Source organism: Lissotriton vulgaris, chromosome 10 (assembly GCF_964263255.1).
Source record: "Lissotriton vulgaris chromosome 10, aLisVul1.2, whole genome shotgun sequence".
Lineage (NCBI taxonomy): Eukaryota > Metazoa > Chordata > Amphibia > Caudata > Salamandridae > Lissotriton > Lissotriton vulgaris.
The window spans coordinates 823,286,961-823,305,376 of record NC_141698.1 but is presented as its reverse complement, the minus strand read 5'-3'; the positions used below and the strand labels follow the sequence as shown (position 1 = coordinate 823,305,376).

Sequence of the window (18,416 nt, the reverse complement as noted above, 5' to 3'; positions counted from 1 at the left end):
CAGTGACAGGCTGGTGATCGACGACAGCGTCCTGGAGGTGCCAACACCTACCCAGGCACCAGCCCCCACCGCTGCAACTGTACCACCAGCAACTACCACCAGCAGCGTCCCACCTGCAACTGCTGCAGCGCCCTCATCTGCTGCCATCGCAGCCCCCATTGTGCTCCCTGCCACCGCTGCTCCTCCCAGAGCTGCAGCCAGGTCAGTCACTCCTGTGGCCCCCGCAGCGACTGCTACAGCCACACCAGCAGGCACACCCCCTGCGACGAGCACACCTGCAACACCGGTGGCCTTACCCCCAGCAGCTGGCACCTCAACATCCGGGGCTGCGCCACTGTCCACTCAGCCCCCAGCCTCACAATCCGGCCAGCAGGGCAGGCGTGGCAGGTCACGCCAGCGCTCCGCAGCTGCTACCAGGCGGGCCAATGGTGATGGACAGGCGCGGCTCAGCATCGAGCGACGGATGCTGCACATACACCAGCGCCAGGCACGGCAGCAGGGGGCAATTCACCTCCAACTATGCAACATTGGCCGCAACGTGGCATGTGTTGCTACCCACATTGAAGGCATGAGGGCCGACCTGGCCGGTGTGGGCAATGGAATGGCCCGCATTGCTGCAGCCGTGGAGGCCAACACCCGTGCCATGAATAGAATGTACGGTGGCCAACGCCGGCACCACCGCCAACTGTTGACCCAGCTTGGCACCTACAGCAGGGCAAGCTATGTGTCGGCAAATGCCACATCCCTATTGGCGCGGCGCTGTCTGACACAGCAGCACACTGTCATCCAGTGCAGTGTGGACATGACGAGGGTGCTGGAGACCCTCACCACGGCTGTCGTGGCTCTTCACCCTCCACCTATTCCATCTGTTGTGGGGGGTGATGATGCGAGTGAGGGGGCGTCCAGCCTGAGCTCGCAATCAGCCTCACAGGCCCCACGACCCACCCGCAGCACCAGGACCCCCCCATTGCCTGACGCCCCGGAGGAGGAAGGCCCTCAGAGGCGTTGTGGAGGGACACGCTCTAGGCACACCTAGAGAACTGCAATCACCACTGGCACAGGCTGAGGTCAAGCCTGGCAAGCACAGCAGTATGGCGTAATACTGTTTGTGGGACTAATTTGGCACAGACCCTTATATTTACTTTTGTGAATTGAACACGTACTTTGATTTTGACCTTTGGCACAGACCCTTATATTAACATTTGTGAATTGAACACGTACTTTGATTTTGACCTTTGGCACAGACCCTTATAGTAACATTTGTGAATTGAACACGTACTTTTATTTTGACGTTTGGCACAGACCCTTATATTAACATTTGTGAATTGAACAAATACATTTATTTTCCTACACACATTAGCGTTGTGTCATCATTACATTTTGCATGCATTGTTGATTAGTGGGGTGATGGCAGTGGTTGTACTAGAAACTGTTCACTGTGATGTGGTTGCGACGTCTGTGCCCTTCTGCTGGGGTCTCCCCTTGTGCATGGCGCGCATGTGCAGGTGGCCGGTTGTCCCCCTCAGATTCACTGCCAGAGATGTCAACAGGTATCCGGCGCTTGGTTGCAATGTTATGTAGTATTGCGCAGACAGCCACTATGCGGCAGCACTTTGCAGGACTGTAATACATGGCCCCACCTGTCTTGTGCAGTATGCGGAACCTGCTCTTGAGCAGGCCAAATGTCCTTTCTATGCAATTTCTTGTCCGTATGTGAGCAATATTGTAGCACCGTTGCTGGGGTGTAGCAGGGTTGAGGTATGGGGTCAGGAGGTATTCACGGAGGGCGTAGCCACTGTCACCTGAATGAGAGGAGCAGATGGTGATTGCCTGTGCTGCGCTGTTACATCTTTGCAATGTGACATTTCAATCAAAGTGTACTTACCAAGTAGGTGTCCTTCCCCAAACTCTCCCCTGACCAGCCGTGTGTGGAGTGCGCTGTGCCGGAAGATGAAGGAGTCATGGGTACTCCCTGGGTACCGTGAGACAATGTCAGTGATGTATGCCTTGGCATTGCAGACCATCTGGATGTTGAGGGAGTGGTAGCACTTTCTATTGCGGAACATATACTCCATGCCAGCTGGTGGGCAGATGGCGACGTGGGTACAGTCTATACATCCGAGCACATGTGGAAAATGGGCTACATTGTAGAATTGTAGCTTTGTCATGTCCAATTCCTGTTGGCTGGCGGGGAATTTGATGTGACGGTGTAGCTGGGTGAGCATGGCGTCAACAAAAGTGTTGAGGCAGCGTGACATGGTGGGCTGGGATATTCCCCCAGCAGCCGCTACTACCCCCTGGAAGCTTCCGGAGGCCAGGAGGTGCAGGCTACACAATACCTGCACATGTGTAGGCACCGCATTGGTATGGTTTGTTGGGTGCTGCATCAGGGGGTCAAGGTCCTGTATTAGCTGCATTATCATTTCCCCATTCAGCCTGTATTTAGCATATATCTGCTCTCTGGTTTGGCCCAGCAAGGTGACCCGCTGGCGGAATATCCTGGCCTGGATCCTGCGTCTCCTCCGTGCTAATCGCTGTAGCCTGCGACGCCTCACCACCATGTACATTCCTGGCATTGTGGGACTCCTAATGCTGCTGCTGATGGTCCTTATGTGTGATTGGTCAGGCCAGTACCTGTTGGTGATAGGACAACCGTTTTTTGAAAAAAAAATTCAATGGCTTTCATGGTTACCACCTGCTTTGAGTTGTCCTTATTTTGCGCCGTGCAAATAGCGATTTTTGGGTTTTTCGCTAATTGCGAATTGTCTTGAATGCCGATAGCGATTTATTTTGCGAATTCGCTATTATTTTCGCAGATTCCGTGGTGTGTCGCTATTTCCGATTCACTAATGCTCTGCGGCAGGGATTCTGCGATTATATTGGCGAATTCGCTAATTTGTGTTTGCGAATTCGCTATTTTCTTGTTGAATACCGATTACGGAAATTGCGCCCGCATTCGCGTTTTCGCAGCGATTGCGGGCGCAATTTCACTTCATGAATCAGGCTGCAGGCTTGCTAGGTTGCAGCTGTTTTAAATGTAACAAGACCTTTAATGTATGCTGTGCTTCTATGACGAACCGAATAATTATAATCCAGAAAATTATTAAAGATATTAAAGTAAGCCACCATTGATAAAATGCGCATAGGCCATGCGCATATGATCTAGGTGAATGTGCAGCAAAACAAGGAGTGGGCATTAGAGGAATTAGTAACTGCCCCAGTTTTTCTCTTTTTCATAATGGCAGGTTTTGTATCACCACTACCTTTGGTATTCTCTTCAGTACCAGGTATCTCTTTCATGTCATGAACTCTGTGCTTTTGTGTGCTCTTCGGACCTTTGCAAACCTATGTAACTCATTGCCTACAGTGCAACCTTCCTGCCCCCGTCCTGCAATATCAGTTCCTTACATTTTTCTACCTCCCTTCCCTTCTGCCTGTTCTCCTGCCCCTTCATGCACTGACAGGACCTACCAGCAGAGTTGGGAGTCTGCTCATATTCTGGGCTCGAAGATCTGAGTGCTGCCCTGCCCTGCCCTTCCCTGACTACTGCTCCTTTTAGCTACCCTTTTCAGCCCAGCTTCTCCTAGTGGAGACCCACTTCTAATTGCGGGTCAACTTGAAAGAGAAAGAGATAGAGAGCGAGAAAGAAAGTGAGAGAGAGAAGTACTGTGTGTGTTCATATAGAGAAGACATCTGCACTTGTTAGCCTACTCCACCATTGGCAGAGAGCTGTTTTTGATTGGCCGACTAAGGGGTGAGAATTGGCCTATCACGTTTGCGGTTCATTATTTCCTTCTCATTTCCACAGGGCCCAAAACACTGGAGAGGACAATAGCATGCTACTTTGCTGACAGATTCTAATATTAGGACTCATTTTCCCACAACACTTTCCTCACCCCTGAATTCCTTTCCTTTGTAGTATTCATGAGTCAGACCACTCACGTTTTTTAACAATAATGCCCGGCCAGACCCAGTGCCAAGTCTTCAAAAACAGTTCCTTTCATGATGGTAGTCATCTCTCTATGGCTGTGTTTGTACCAACATTTCCTGCTTCTATTCATTGCCTGCATATGTTATCTCTTGCGAGCTGTCGCCCTTAGCCTCTGGGATTGAAGGACATTACCTTCCTTCTTTCCCATTGCAATAGTGCCTCCTCTTTCACAACCTGAGCCATCTAGCTTTCCCCTTCCTGTAATTGCCATGCTGGCAGTCATGGATTCTTTTTTCCTTACTTGAAGAAAGAGGTGTACCCTTGTAGCAATATCTCCCTAGATAGTTTACACTATCCCCCTATCCAGCGTCATCAGTGGCGGTCTTCTGTTTCTTAATTGTCTGTTATCCATTGTTACTGCCTCGACTTTTAAATGGTCGACGAGGGACATGGAGTAGATTACCAAACATCACACTCATACAGACTACATCAAATATGGGCATGTGCACACCAAGGGGACCACATCTGGTTAAAAAGAGGTTATAACAAAAATGAACATTAAAGGATAACAACAATGTACTGGTACACACACATGAACCCTGTGGAACCAAACAAATAATTCCAAACGACGCTTGTTATCAGGGCAACGCGGACAATAATTAAACTCTCAGATAAGCCAACCACGCGCACCAGCATGCAAAAATGTAACCAGTGCCATGGAGAGAGAAAGGTGGTACAAAAGGAAAGAAAGGAAGATCCATTACTCTTGGTCATCGAGCACTAGCATTGATTTCTTCATACAGGGCAACAACAGACATCCCTGACCCAAAAATCAGAATAATGATTCATAGGGATTCTAGGGGTTGCAACCCCATCATCACCCAGCATCCAACCCACAGGGAGGCAACAGTGGCTATGACATGTTCAGAAGTTTGTCGGCATGAAACTTGTCCTGATTTCAGCTCATGCGGCATGTCAATACCTAGGACCGGGGAGCGGTGTAGTCTCTATATGGACTTTGGTACTCCCCGACTGGTCTGTCACTATTATCAATAAGTCAAATCCAATAAGTAACAATGCCACGTTTTGTAAGAATGACAGACACGGGGCTGCTGTTACAAAGCTTTATATAAGGAAATTATATGCAAATACATAAAAAATGCCGTAGGCATAATTATCAGCAGGGCTTACAAAGCAAAAGTATGGAGAACTCAGTAAGCAAATCTGACATAGATTCGCCTTCTAAAAGGTGGAAATGTTCATGCCCTTTTACAGTACGTCGGACAAAAACATTCATATTTTCTGCACAAATTCATTGTTCTCAGTGTACGTACCAATAGGGAACAGGCAAGGAAAAAAATTGCTGCAGAATGCTTTCAAGGTTCCTCTCATGGTAGTAACACAATATATCTGAGCATCTGAATTGATACATTGCACAGTGATAACCTGAGACAGTTGAAATGTCATTGGTCAGTTTCGTGTAGGACTTAGAATTATTTATTTAGAACAAGAGAAACAGCAATAGTCAAGTAGACAGTTGCTATTTTCCTGAGGCGGCAGCCAGGAAAAGTCAAGAGCTGAATTTTTTAAATCTTGTTTTAATATTGTGTTACTTTGCATGAGTTTACCTACCGCATTGCCGCATTTCTCCCCTTGCAGCCGATTAGGTGCTGTCGCGGGGTACACAAAGGTAAAGCCGCCATCTTGGGGGAAGTCTCCGGGTGCCGGTCCAGTTGCTTGGTCCCTGCCGCCCTCACCAGCACATAAGTCGCGCAAGGACACACGCGCACTGAGTAGACAGTTGCTATTTTCCTGAGGCGGAAGCTGGGAAAAGTCAGGAACTGAATTTTTTTAATCTTGTTTTAATATTGCGTTACTTTGCATGAGTTTACCTACCGCATTGCCGCATTTCTCCCCTGGCAGCCAATTAGGCGCTGTCGCGGGGTAAACAAAGGTAAAGCCGCCATCTTGGGGGAAGTCTCCGGGTGCCGGTCCAGTTGCTTGGCCCCTCCCGCCCTCACCAGCATTTCTTTCCCGGCCGCGCAGCGGACGCGCGCAAAGGAAAGCCCGTCTGCGCCCGTCCGTGACCATCACGTGGCCGGGGCCAGAGATGCTGCCCGACTTGACACCACTTGCAGGATCACATATAGCCAGACAGAGATATTCGCCCTTAGACCGCCGTGGTGTCCCCACACCCTGTTCCAGACATCTGAAATTCTGAGTATGGACTCCTTATGCAAGTTTTGTGGTTTTTCCTTGGATAAAAATATCAGTTGGGATAGATACCCCCCGTCGTACATCCCACCTTCGTCCCTTGGCCCAGGGGTGACAATATCCCTTAAAGCCGGATTAATAAACTGCAGATCATTGGTAAAACATTCATTAGACATCCTTCAGTCCCGAAAGGATAATGATTGGGACCTCCTATTCCTGACAGAAACTTGGCTTAGTGAGGAGACAAACCCTGCCCTGACTCTGGCCATTCCGGAATGCTATAGTATATTATGTGCCAATCGACAAAACGGCAAACAAGGGGGAGGGGTGGCTATTTTTTATAAAACTAAATGGACGATTATTTCGCCCCATTATGAACGAATTGACTGCATTGAGGGTCTTCCCTTTTGCATTAAACTTTCGGCGTCTATTTCTTGTGCTGGCCTTTTGATTTATCGACCCCCTAACTCCAGCCCCTCCCATTTACCAACCCTGACGGATTATATCATCCAAGCATGCACGCGGTATGCCAACTTTATGATTTTAGGGGATTTGAACTTACATGTGGATGATGTTACTTGCTCTCTTAGCTCAAATTTTATTTCCACATTGGCAGGCTGCGATCTTATCCAACTAGTAGCTCTCCCCACACACAAAGCCGGTCACATGCTAGATGTTATATGCTCTAATCTCTCCGACATTTCGGTTAAGGATCCCAAACCAGTAATATGGCCTGATCACTTTCTTATTCCCTTTTTCGTTCATATGACCTATCATGATAGACCCTTCTTAACCCTGCAGTCCCCTGGTACTCGGAGGAACTGAGACAAAAAAAGTCCGCCTGTAAAATACTGGAACGCTGCTGGAGACTGACTTTTTCGGCAGAAAGTAAAATCAAGTACCGGACAGCTCTTAAAGAATACCGTAAACTTATCATAAAACTCAAAAGAAGCTTCCTATCACATAGAATTGATAAAGCTAGTAATTCTTCCAGAGAGATATTCAAAATAGTTAAATCTTTTACTGATCCGCAGGCTTTGAATCAGCGTCAGCCTGTGTCTCAGTCCCTCTGCACCCAACTCTCTGAGTTCTTCAAAGAGAAAATTGCTCTTATCTATGCCTCCATCCCTAAAATGGATAGCTCTGATATCGGGGAAGAACTGATAGCCAATCAAACCTCTGCAACAGTTCTCACTGAATTCTCTGAAATATCAGAAGATATCTCCCTCCAGGAACTACTTAAGTGCAAATCCGGTTCTCCCAGTGACCCATGGCCAGCGAAACAATATAAAGCGCTAGCAGCTATCCTCAATCCCCATCTCAATTCCATATGGAACGCCTCCCTGAGATCTGCCACTTATACAGATGCATGGAAACACGCATTTCTAGTCCCTATTTTGAAAAAAGCTGATGCGGATCCAGAGGCCCAGGGAAACTGTAGGCCGATTTCCCTTATCCCCGCACCGGCGAAGATCTTGGAAAAACTGGCCTATCAACAACTTGCCAGCTTTATAGAGTCCAAGGGTCTTCTTCACGACTCTCAGCATGGATTTCGCTCTGGCTACAGCACAGAGTTGGCCCTGATTGAAATGGTCTATTCCGTGCGGTGGACACTTGACCGGGGATCGAGGGCGGTGTTAGTGCTGCTGGATTTGTCAGTAGCATTTGACACTGTTTCTCACCCGATCCTCCTGAAACGGCTGAGATCCATTGGAATCCAGGGTACGGTTCTTAATTGGATTGCCTCATTTCTCTCAGACCGTAAACAACAGGTTCACACTCCTCCTTACACCTCTTCAGTTAGGCCACTCAAATGGGGCGTCACTCAAGGCTCCTCGTTGAGCCCGCTTCTTTTCAACGTTTATTTTACCCCTTTGGCCGAATTCATATCACAGTCGGGCATTAAAATAACATCATATGCTGACCATATCCAGCTCCTTTTTTCTTATAATGAGCTATCATCCATCACTTTCGACCCCCTAAAAACATGCCTCAGGAATATTGCGAAATGGATGGATCTCAATTTTCTCAGACTCAACGCTGGAAAACCCGAGGTCCTGTTTTTCAACCGACCCTCTCCTCTAACCTCTAATCTCTGGTGGCCGGAAGACTTGAGCCATGCCCCTCTCCCTAAAGACTCGGTTAGAAACCTGGGTGTCAAGTGGGACAACCGTTTGTCCTTTGCCAATCAAGTACAAACAGTCTCTGCTGCTTGCTTTTGTAAAATTAAAATTATTAAAAAATGTATCAACTACCGGCCCAGCAATACTTGCAAAACCATAGTCCATGCGCTCATAACTTCACATTTAGACTATGCTAACGGACTCTATCTGGGTCTGACAGCAGGACTGTGCCACAGATTACAGAAAGTTCAAAATGCCGCTGCCCGTCTGGTCCATGGAATCTCACTTAGACAACACATTTCCTCATACCTGCGGAAACTGCACTGGCTCCCCATTTCTAAAAGAATCGAGTTCAAAGCCATGACCCTGGCCTTTCGGACTACCAAAGGCTTAGGACAAGTCTGTCTTACTTCGAGTCTTCACCCATATACTAATTCCAGAGTTCTTCGCTCCAACTCCAAACTGTTAATAGTCACTCCTAGATTTAAAAAAGTGCGATCTAGAGGTAAAACCTTTGAAGTGTGTGCCACCCATATCTTACTTCGAGTCTTCGCCCATATACTAATTCCAGAGTTCTTCGCTCCAACTCCAAACTGTTACTAGTCACTCCTAGATTTAAAAAAGCGCGCTCTAGAGGTAAAACCTTTGAAGTGTGTGCCACCCGTCGCTGGAACAAACTTCCGCTTCATCTCTGCATGACTCAGTCTGAACTCGAATTCCGCAGATTCCTTAAAACCTTTCTTTTCTACTAGGAAGTTCTCGCTTTGGATCAACTGCTGTCTGTTCAATAGCGCCGGGACACCCCGTTGGGCTAGCTGCACGCTTTATAAAATACACAAATAAATAAATAAATCACGTATTGTGAGGTCGGGGCAAGTTGGAAGACAGTGTAAACACAACCTAGGTTAGCGTAAGCTTAAACTATTTATGTTTATTGAGTGACAGGAAAAAAAACTCCCACAGGTAATAGAGAACACCACCCCCAACACCAGCTCCAAAATTCTTGACCATTAGGTTATTGCAGGTACAACGGGAACTAGAATGAGACGAATGGGGCTTGCAACATGCCCCACTTCACCAAAGATACATATTCTAGGACAGGAAACATAGGGTAACGTGACGCTGTTTTACATTTCTAGCCAAAAGCAGAGAGGTCTTCAGAAAGCCAAACAGGATACCATCTAAGGGCAATTCTGGGTCAAGCACAGCACAGTTGCGCCAGGACTAGCTGAAGTTTATATAGCACCAAATTAAACTTCCTGTCAAGAGGTGTTTATTACAGAAGCAGGCTCAGATAAACGTCACCAAAAGGTTACACGGACATGATCTAATAGGAAGAAACTTTGTTAGCTTATGTGGGGGAGCACAGATAAGAAGTCCAAGAAAGATGTCGAATTTGGTATGTGAAACAGTCCTTTATTTAATATCATTCATTCTTTTTAAAAGCAGTCACACTGCAATTAGCAAAACAGTCAGCCAACGCGTTTTACTCCCTACCAGGGAGTTTCTTCAGGGCGAGATGAAAGTACAACCGGTAACGCGTACGTGGATCCTCCAAAGTCGCGGAAAAAAGCGTGTAAGGGTTCCTCAGTCGAAGCCGCAGTGGCCCAAGCGGTTTAGTAGTCCTACTCCTAGTCTCCCTGTTTATTCAGTTATACTGCTTCCGATTTTTCTTTTTTCGCCTTAAAGTATCCGTGGACCTTGGCAACACCTCTCAATATAAGTTACAAGGATCCCTTAATTATAAATTTCACGCTCCGGCGCCGTGAATTCCGGTGAGGAAGCCGTATCAGTTCCTTCTCCCACAGTAAAGTGTTGGTTCAACAAATATTGAGGATCCACGTACGCGTTACCGGTTGTACTTTCATCTCGCCCTGAAGAAACTCCCTGGTAGGGAGTGAAACGCGTTGGCTGACTGTTTTGCTAATTGCACTGTGACTGCTTTTAAAAAGAATGAATGATATTGAATAAAGGACTCTTTCACATACCAAATTCGACATCTTTCTTGGACTTCTTATCTGTGCGCCCCCACATAAGCTAACAAACTACCCGTGATCTGGAAAACACAGCGACATCAATTAGTAGCTGACGTCGAGGGTGGCTGCACAGACATTTACAAATATTTGGAACTGGGTTCAAGGTGCAGCATCGTAGGGACCGCTGCTACATTTTCTTGTGATAATAGGAAGAAACTGTAGCATGTGGATTTAAAAGAGGAAAACATTCCATGAATCGTTGTGACTGATACTGAGCAACAAGTCCAACAAATGCCCGGTTTTCTAACTTGGATCCACTGCCCTACACCGGCTATACAACCTAAGGCAGTGGTGTGTTCTATCCCGAGACGGCGCTGGAATAAACTAAAGCTGGACGAGTTTTTCCATCTCTTATCGACCGACTCATTTGATTTAACTGGGTCGGCAGATCAGGTCTATGATAGGTTTTGCAACTGGGTAACCAGGGCTTTAGACACCCTCATCCCCATTGTATGCTGTAAATCGGGGCCCGGTAAATCCAGCCCTTGGTACGATGACTCGCTGCGGGCACTTAAGGTTTCTTGTAGGCGTGCAGAGCGGGCCTGGCGCAAATCCTATAATAGCGTGAAGAAAGTTCTGTACTTGTCCACGGTGAAACTGTATCACCGGGCAGTATGCAGAACCCGCGCCGCCTTCTATGCCGCACAATTCAGGACCAGTTCTAACCCGTCTAAGGCTATCTTTAAGGTGTTAAAAGATCTTACTGCCAAAAAGGTAACTACGATCCACCAGAGCTCTGTTGAGCACTGTGAAAAATTGGCGGATTTCTTTCTGGAAAAGGTCAATGCCATTTATCGGGCTTTTCCGGTGGCTACTCCTTCGGCTAATCCACCTCTCAAGCCGTAAACATCAGAGGAGTTGCATTCTTTTCCTACTCTAACACCTGAAAGCCTCGACAAATTGGCTCATCAAGTGAAGTCGGGGTCCCCAGCGGATCCGCTTTGCCCAGCTGTGTTCAAAGACTTAGCGGTACATGACATCTCACCACTATGCTCTTTGATCAATACGTCGCTTACATCCGGCGTAGTCCCACTGAAGTGGAAACGAGCCATGGTCCGTTCTATTCTTAAGAAACCTAACTTGGATGGTATTAAGCCCGAGAGTTATCGACCAATCTCACTCTTACCGTGGCCTGCTAAGGTGACTGAGGCGCATGTCAACGCGGTCCTCTCGGAAAATCTACTTCATGCTGATGTCCTCGATATGACGCAGAATGGGTTCAGGGCCGGTCACAGCACGGAGACGGCTCTGCTATATATGGTGGAGCATCTTCGCTCCGTGCTCGATGCGGGACAAACGGCGGTGCTGGTGCTATTAGATCTGAGCGCCGCCTTTGATACCGTATCGCACCCGATCCTTCTGCGTCGTTTAGAGGAGGTTGGTGTCACCGGCATCGCTCTCCAATGGTTCCGGTCCTTCTTAGCCAATCGGGCCTTTAGCGTGACCGTCCTGCCATACCAGTCCAATTACCATCCGCTGGACCTGGGGGTCCCCCAAGGCTCCTCGCTGAGTCCTACGTTGTTCAATCTTTACGTAAGGCCGCTAGCTGAGGTTGTCAGGCAATGGGGTATGACAATGGTGTCATACGCCGATGATACCCAGCTAGCGGTCACGATCAGCGGGGATGCCGATGTCGATGCCCCCAGGTTCCAACAAGGACTGCGGGCGGTCGCCGGCTGGATGACGTCCAACTGTCTCCAGCTGAACGCTAGTAAGACCGAGGTCATGATTTTTGGCAAACAACCGGAACTTTGGGGAGAGAGATGGTGGCCAGGGGATCTGGGCCCTACTCCCATCCCAGTTGCCGAGCTTAAAAACCTCGGAGTCTGGCTGGACCCTTCCCTTACGTTTGCCTGTTACACCAAACGTACGGCGGCCTGTTGCTTTGGTATCCTGCGCGGGCTCCGTCCGGTGCTCAAGTTCTTTGATGCCTCCACTAGGCAACTCATGATCCAAGCCACTGTCATCTCTAGGCTGGATTATGCGAGCTCCCTATTGGTAGGCCTGAACCAGGCAGAGATTGGACGCCTGCAACGGATCCAGAATGCCGCAGCAAGATCGGTGGTAGGACTGCCTAGATCGTGCCCCACCTCTAGTACTCTGCGTTCATTGCACTGGCTCCCGGTGGCTCAGCGGATCCAGTTTAAGGTCCTCTGTGTCGCCTATAAGATTCTGAAGGGGTCCCCAGCCATGATTCTTGCTACACTTTTGGCCCATTACATTCCAGCCCGAGCTTTAAGATCTGCTGATTTAGAACTGGCTGTTGTCCCGCGCTTCAAGCGGAGCAGGGCCGGCGGGCGCTCCTTTCAAGTTCGTGCGGCGGTGCTTTGGAATTCCCTCCCCCCGGTGATTCGTGCCCTTAGGGATCTGCTCCCCTTTTGCCGTGCGGTGAAAACTTTTTTATTCCCTTAGTTTAAATTTGTCTGTTCTATTGTTTCGTTGTGTTGTGCAGCTGCCTTGTCGGGCGCCAGGACGCTCCTTTGCTGGAGCATCTGTGCGCCTAATAAAAACACATAACATAACATAACATAACATATAGAGTTGGGTATGGTGTGCCATTTCCTATGTGCTGCCTGCACAGGCTATGCCATTGTTTCCTGCAGTGTGGCACACGCATCAAGGACAGCAGCGGATCCTCCGCTATGGCGTAGGAGCGTAGCCCCTTCCAAAACAGTCAGGAAAGGAAAAATAAAACAACAATCATTTTATTTCTCCTTTCCTGCCATCTTGGGGGTGGGGCCTGGGGGGTGTCAACACTGAGTGGAGTGATGTGTGCAGTCCCTTAACTGCAACCCATCTCATGCAGGCCAAACCATCATGCACAGTGAACCTCTCTCCAACCACAGCTGCATTGCTGCTATTGGAGAGAGCAGGCACAGACTCCCAGTCTGTCCTGGGGCGCTATTCGAGAGCACTCAGACCAATCCTGAAGCTGCTCTCATGGAAGAGCAGCTTCCGGTGTGGCTACAGAGCAGGCCGGAAGCCTGTATCTGAAGGAGAGGAAGGAGCAGAGGAGCGGGACACGGGACGTGGCTGGAAAAAGGTAAGGTATTTTTTTTTTTAAACCATATCATTGTTATATATTTCCCCCGCCCTTTGCAACCTCTATGCCCCCTCACCCCTGCCACTCGCAGCAAACACCTGCCGCTACTGATCAAGGACCAATGTAGATGGATCTCCAGCATGCCACTGCACTGCTAGTCACAATAACACCATCAACATTTAGTGATGTAATTACTCTTTTGCCTTGAAAATATATAAATGTGATGAAGGGTGGAGCAGAAAGATTTGCCATATGTAAGGTAAGGTTGAGGAAATTGCATACTTTATCTTTGTGTAGTAAGGGAATTCTTGTAATTCTCAAAAAGATCTTCCGTTGGATCCCCCTCGAGACAAGAAAGACTGTCACCCACGCACTGGTCACGAGTCGACTGGATTATGGTAACACACTATACGCCGGAATCACAGCAAAATTACAGAAAAAACTCCATCGCATCCAGAATGCATCAGCGAGACTCATACTAGACCTCCCTCGCCAAGATCACATCACCAAACACCTAAGAGACCTCCACTGGCTTCCCGTCAACAAAAGAATTATATTCCGCCTTCTCACCCACGCACACAAGGCCCTCTACAATCTAGGACCCGAATGCCTCAACACTCGCCTGTCCTTCTACAAACCCACCCGCCAACTAAGATCGTCCAATCAAGCCCTTGCCGCTGTCCCGCGCATATGAAAATCCACCATGGGCGGCAGATCCTTCTCCTTCCTTGCCGCCAGGACCTGGAACTCACTCCCCACTCACCTCCGCCTTACTCAAAACCACATCTCCTTCAGAAAAGATCTCAAAACCTGGCTATTCCACAAATAATGAACCCCTTCCCCAAGCGCCTTGAGACCCTCTGGGTGAGCAGTGCGCTATACAAATACCCGAACTTGAACTTGAACTTGAACTTGCCTGCATGAAAACTATACTTGAGGTGTCCCCTTGCATAGGAAAGGCGTGGAAGATACCTGTTCTCTATATTGTCCATAAAGCTGCTAACGGCATATGGCGAACATTCCAAGTGCAATCCATGTCACTGTGGTTCACATCCAGTTTCACAGTTCCTGCAAGACATTTCTACTCAAGCAAATCTCAAAAACATTGACGCCTTGATGCCCTTTGGGGCTAAGTTGCGCGATACAAGTCTGGCTTCATTCATTCATTCATTCACATGATCACCCATGAAAAACAGAATTGATGGATTATACCCTTAGCCCTGTAATCAGAATTTATGTGATCTCACCTTTGAGTAAAGCAATCAAATGCACCCCAGGTCAAGGGCATATTAAGTGTAAAATGTTGTAAAATGTCCATAAACTCTGAGTGTGTGCTTGGTGCAGTGATATGTGTATCCAGAATGCACTAGGGTGCGTCAACATTGAGCAAAATGCTTGCCACGTATTCCCTGTGCTGAAAGATAAACTGTGATGCATGGGGCAAATGCTCACTATACTGACTCTTCAATCTGCCTATGTACATATTTTCAAATTACGTGGACAATCTCCTGGGTCCTGCAATGCCTGAGCACCATGGTGTCCCAACATTCCATTTAAAATGCCAAATTCACAGACTGTCAAAACCATGATGGACTCCAATGTCCCTCTATTGCATATTGTAGCCCTTCTGCTTCTCCACTCCCTTCATGGCATAGGTTGAATCACAATGACCGACATTTCCTTATGTCTCTCCATACATGGTCTCCTTGTCCTATGGGTCAGTGATCAACTTCACTATCTCTACATGAGTTTAATATAATATCAGCCATCAACTAGGGAGGATACGGGAGCAAAAACCATAAGCCCTTCATCCTGAGAATGAAGGAAGAATAGCAATTTCACCAGAACCCCATTCAGAGTGCTACAATGGATCGTGAGCAACTGGGCGGGCCAAGTGCCCTTTCATTACTTGACTCTCAGTGTTTGTGTGTGTTGATCCTAGTCCAAGGCTTCTCAGGGGAGGAGGGTGAGCCCTCCTCTCAAAAATGGGGGTAGCCACCTTTTCCCTACACATGCAATGACATAATCAGTGCAGCAGTTGTCTCCTCACACCTCGCTGTGGGGATCCAGTTAACAGGATCTCCTCACTTGACTTTGCTCCCTTCAATGCTCTCCTCTCCCTGACAGGTCACACTGGTCTTGGCAAGCAGGCAGAGGCTGGTACTCCAGCCTCCAAGGGCAGGAGGTCCTGGTTTCTTGGGAAATGTCACTTCATGCAGCTGGGAGCCTAAAAGGCCTCGGTCCCCAGTCTTGCTCACAGGCACAAGTCTTTCAGAGTTTCTCTTCCTCACAGAGCCCGACTGGCTGCTTGATAGTTGCCAATTTTTGGGGTCTCAAGCTCTCCTTCTTGTCCACATGCAGACTCTAAATGTGATTTAGAGTCTGAGTCTTTGAAGTTTACTTTGGGGGTTTTCATCCTTTTGAAAGCAGTCTGGCACACCAGAAGTAACTCAACATTTGATAAACCCACTACACAGGCCATGGTAGTGACTAGAGGTTTACTGCCAGTGATTTGTGTATCAAAAGGTTACCCCAGGGCTTCAGCACTACTCTTTATGATTCTCTTAGCAGCCCAATCTCCCTCCTAAGATGTGCCCAGGTTCCTTCCCCGTGACCTCTCTCTGAATCAAGGAGCACCCTTTTTAGTGCACAAAGAGCCCGCTCTCCGTTACTCCAGTGTGTTCGTCCAGCTTATAGGAATGAAGCAATATACAAATCTGCCTGGGGAGATAATTCTACATCATGTTTCTCTGGTCAGCCCTGGGCCTTCCCAAATTGAGACCACAAGTCGTCCATGTACTGTACCATTCACAGGTACACATACACCCAGCACATGTATAACTAAAACACATACACACACACACACACACACACACACACACACACACACTGTGCATTACTACACACAAACTGATGTAAACTAAGGGTGAGTTAAACACACAGCAGTGGAACTTCCAATGTGGCCTCACTCCAGTTACACAGGTAAAAATGACCTGTTCTCTCCTACTGATCATTACACAGGATGCTCCCACCATTGAGCTCATTCTGCCTAACTCCTGGTGAAAGCAGTAGCCTGTCACTACTATTAAGATAGAGCTATGGGCACCGCTCCCGATCCAAATAGAGCACAATTTTGATACAGGGCGATATCATGGTGAAAAGAGAAAAACTTCCTTTGGGCAGAATGATAAATTGCACACGTTTTACAGTCAAAATGCCACATACAGACCAGGTGTTACACTAATTACCTTGCTTAACCCCAGTATAGAGGATTGGACCATATGAAGCTAGGAAATAACAAGCTAAACAAATAAAAAAATTATACATTAATTTATTTATCATGACACATAATCATTAAAAATAGACCACATAATCACAATACATGATCCTTCCTAGGGATTAAGTACAGGAATTTGTTCAAAAAATGTTAAACAACACACATTAAGAAGAGAGTAAAAACAATATAGACAAAAACAATCTGTCTTTAGAAATTACACATCCGTCATGTAACAATGTCTGGGACATGGAACTAAGCAGTTTTATAATTGAAACTCATGAGCCATGCCAGTATGGACGGATTGCGTACTAGATTTAGGCGTCAACGCGTTTCAACGGGTGAATTTATATATCCATCTTTCTCAAGACAAATTAATAGACTCTCTTTAATTGCTAAAAAAGGTTTGTAAAGTCACCTATAGAAATCTATTTATAGTAGGAGAGTTACCCATTCCGTATTATATTACGACGTTAACTTAAATGATCGGGGTTAACTTCCTCCATCGATTTTATTCTGCCCATGGTGTAACTTCATGTTATGACTCAATTCTTATGCGTAGATCCTGGTCCACATATAACAGATCCAGGATGTCAGAATATGTGATGTCACTCTACCCGAGAGAAATTCGGCAGTGTTGCCAACCCTTCATTGGAAGCACTAGTGGTTTATAGCTGATTGTAAACCTTCCTTCCAGTAAGCCTCTGTTTCTCTAGTGGTTGACTTCGGGAAAGATTATCCTTCTTATCTTCCCTTTTATAATTAGGGTTGAAATTGTTGTATCGGCGAGAGTTGGCAACACTGCTGAATTTCTATCGGGCGGGAGTGACGTCACATATTCTGACGTCCTAGATCTGTTATATGTGAACCAGGATGTACGCATAAGAATTGAGTCATAACATGAAGTTCCACCGTTGGGAAAATAAAATCGCTGTGTTATGTACGAATCTAGGACCCTAGTGTAATTTTCCCAATTCATGCCCATATATAGGTATAAATCACACGATCCTTATATAGGCATAGAAATCATACCCATATTTAGACTGAGCCTATGCAGCTAAAATACGGCATGGCTACTTCCACTAAGTTCCGAGAATCCACAACAATTTCTTAGAAAAACCCGCCTTCATCAGCTAGGGACTTCCCCTTGCCTGAATACTAATTTATCTAGGAAATCATGGAGTTTTCAAAGAACTGAGTCATTGATGACGTTATTATGTCCAATCATACGTCAAACTCGGCACCTTCAAGGTATAAATATGCATACATTTGCCCAGACAAACACACAGTGGTTTGGAGCAGTTCGACTATCTACTTGCCCGACGCGCCCTGCAGCAGCAAGTGCCGAAGGAAGCCGTCCCTCCAGCTGACGCACTGAGAGACGCTGTCTTTTTTCTTGCCAAGAAATCCAGCTCCAGTGTTTCAAGGCTACCCTTGCGGGTTGCTGGGAAATCGAGTCCTGAGAGAGAGATACAAGACCTCCTTCATTCTAAACAAAGGTACGGAGCTGATTAGACCCTTCGAGAATTTTTGGAATAGATTCTTGGCAAAAGAATACTAGACTTAAGCTTCACCTCACTTACTTCTTTCCTTGTACTACACTTTGGTTAGGTACACCAGGGTAGGCGTATTTTAGAAGCACCAGTTGAGTACTTTTTAGTCATTATTTATCACTGTATGTATTTTAAGCATTTTAGGTATTTTATGACTTAGAAACCATATCATGCTTTTAAAGTACTATTTTATAATACTCTTCGTATTATATGCCTTGTACTTTATAACCAGTATTACGATT

At 47.0% G+C, this 18,416-nt stretch overlaps 1 protein-coding gene across 1 annotated transcript in view; it reads right to left on the bottom strand.

Annotated features, from left to right (window-relative positions):
• Positions 1 to 18,416, bottom strand: part of CNTNAP2 (contactin associated protein 2) — a 2,542,823-nt gene that overhangs the window by 613,595 nt on the left and 1,910,812 nt on the right. The gene's annotated exons all lie outside the window — the stretch shown is intronic.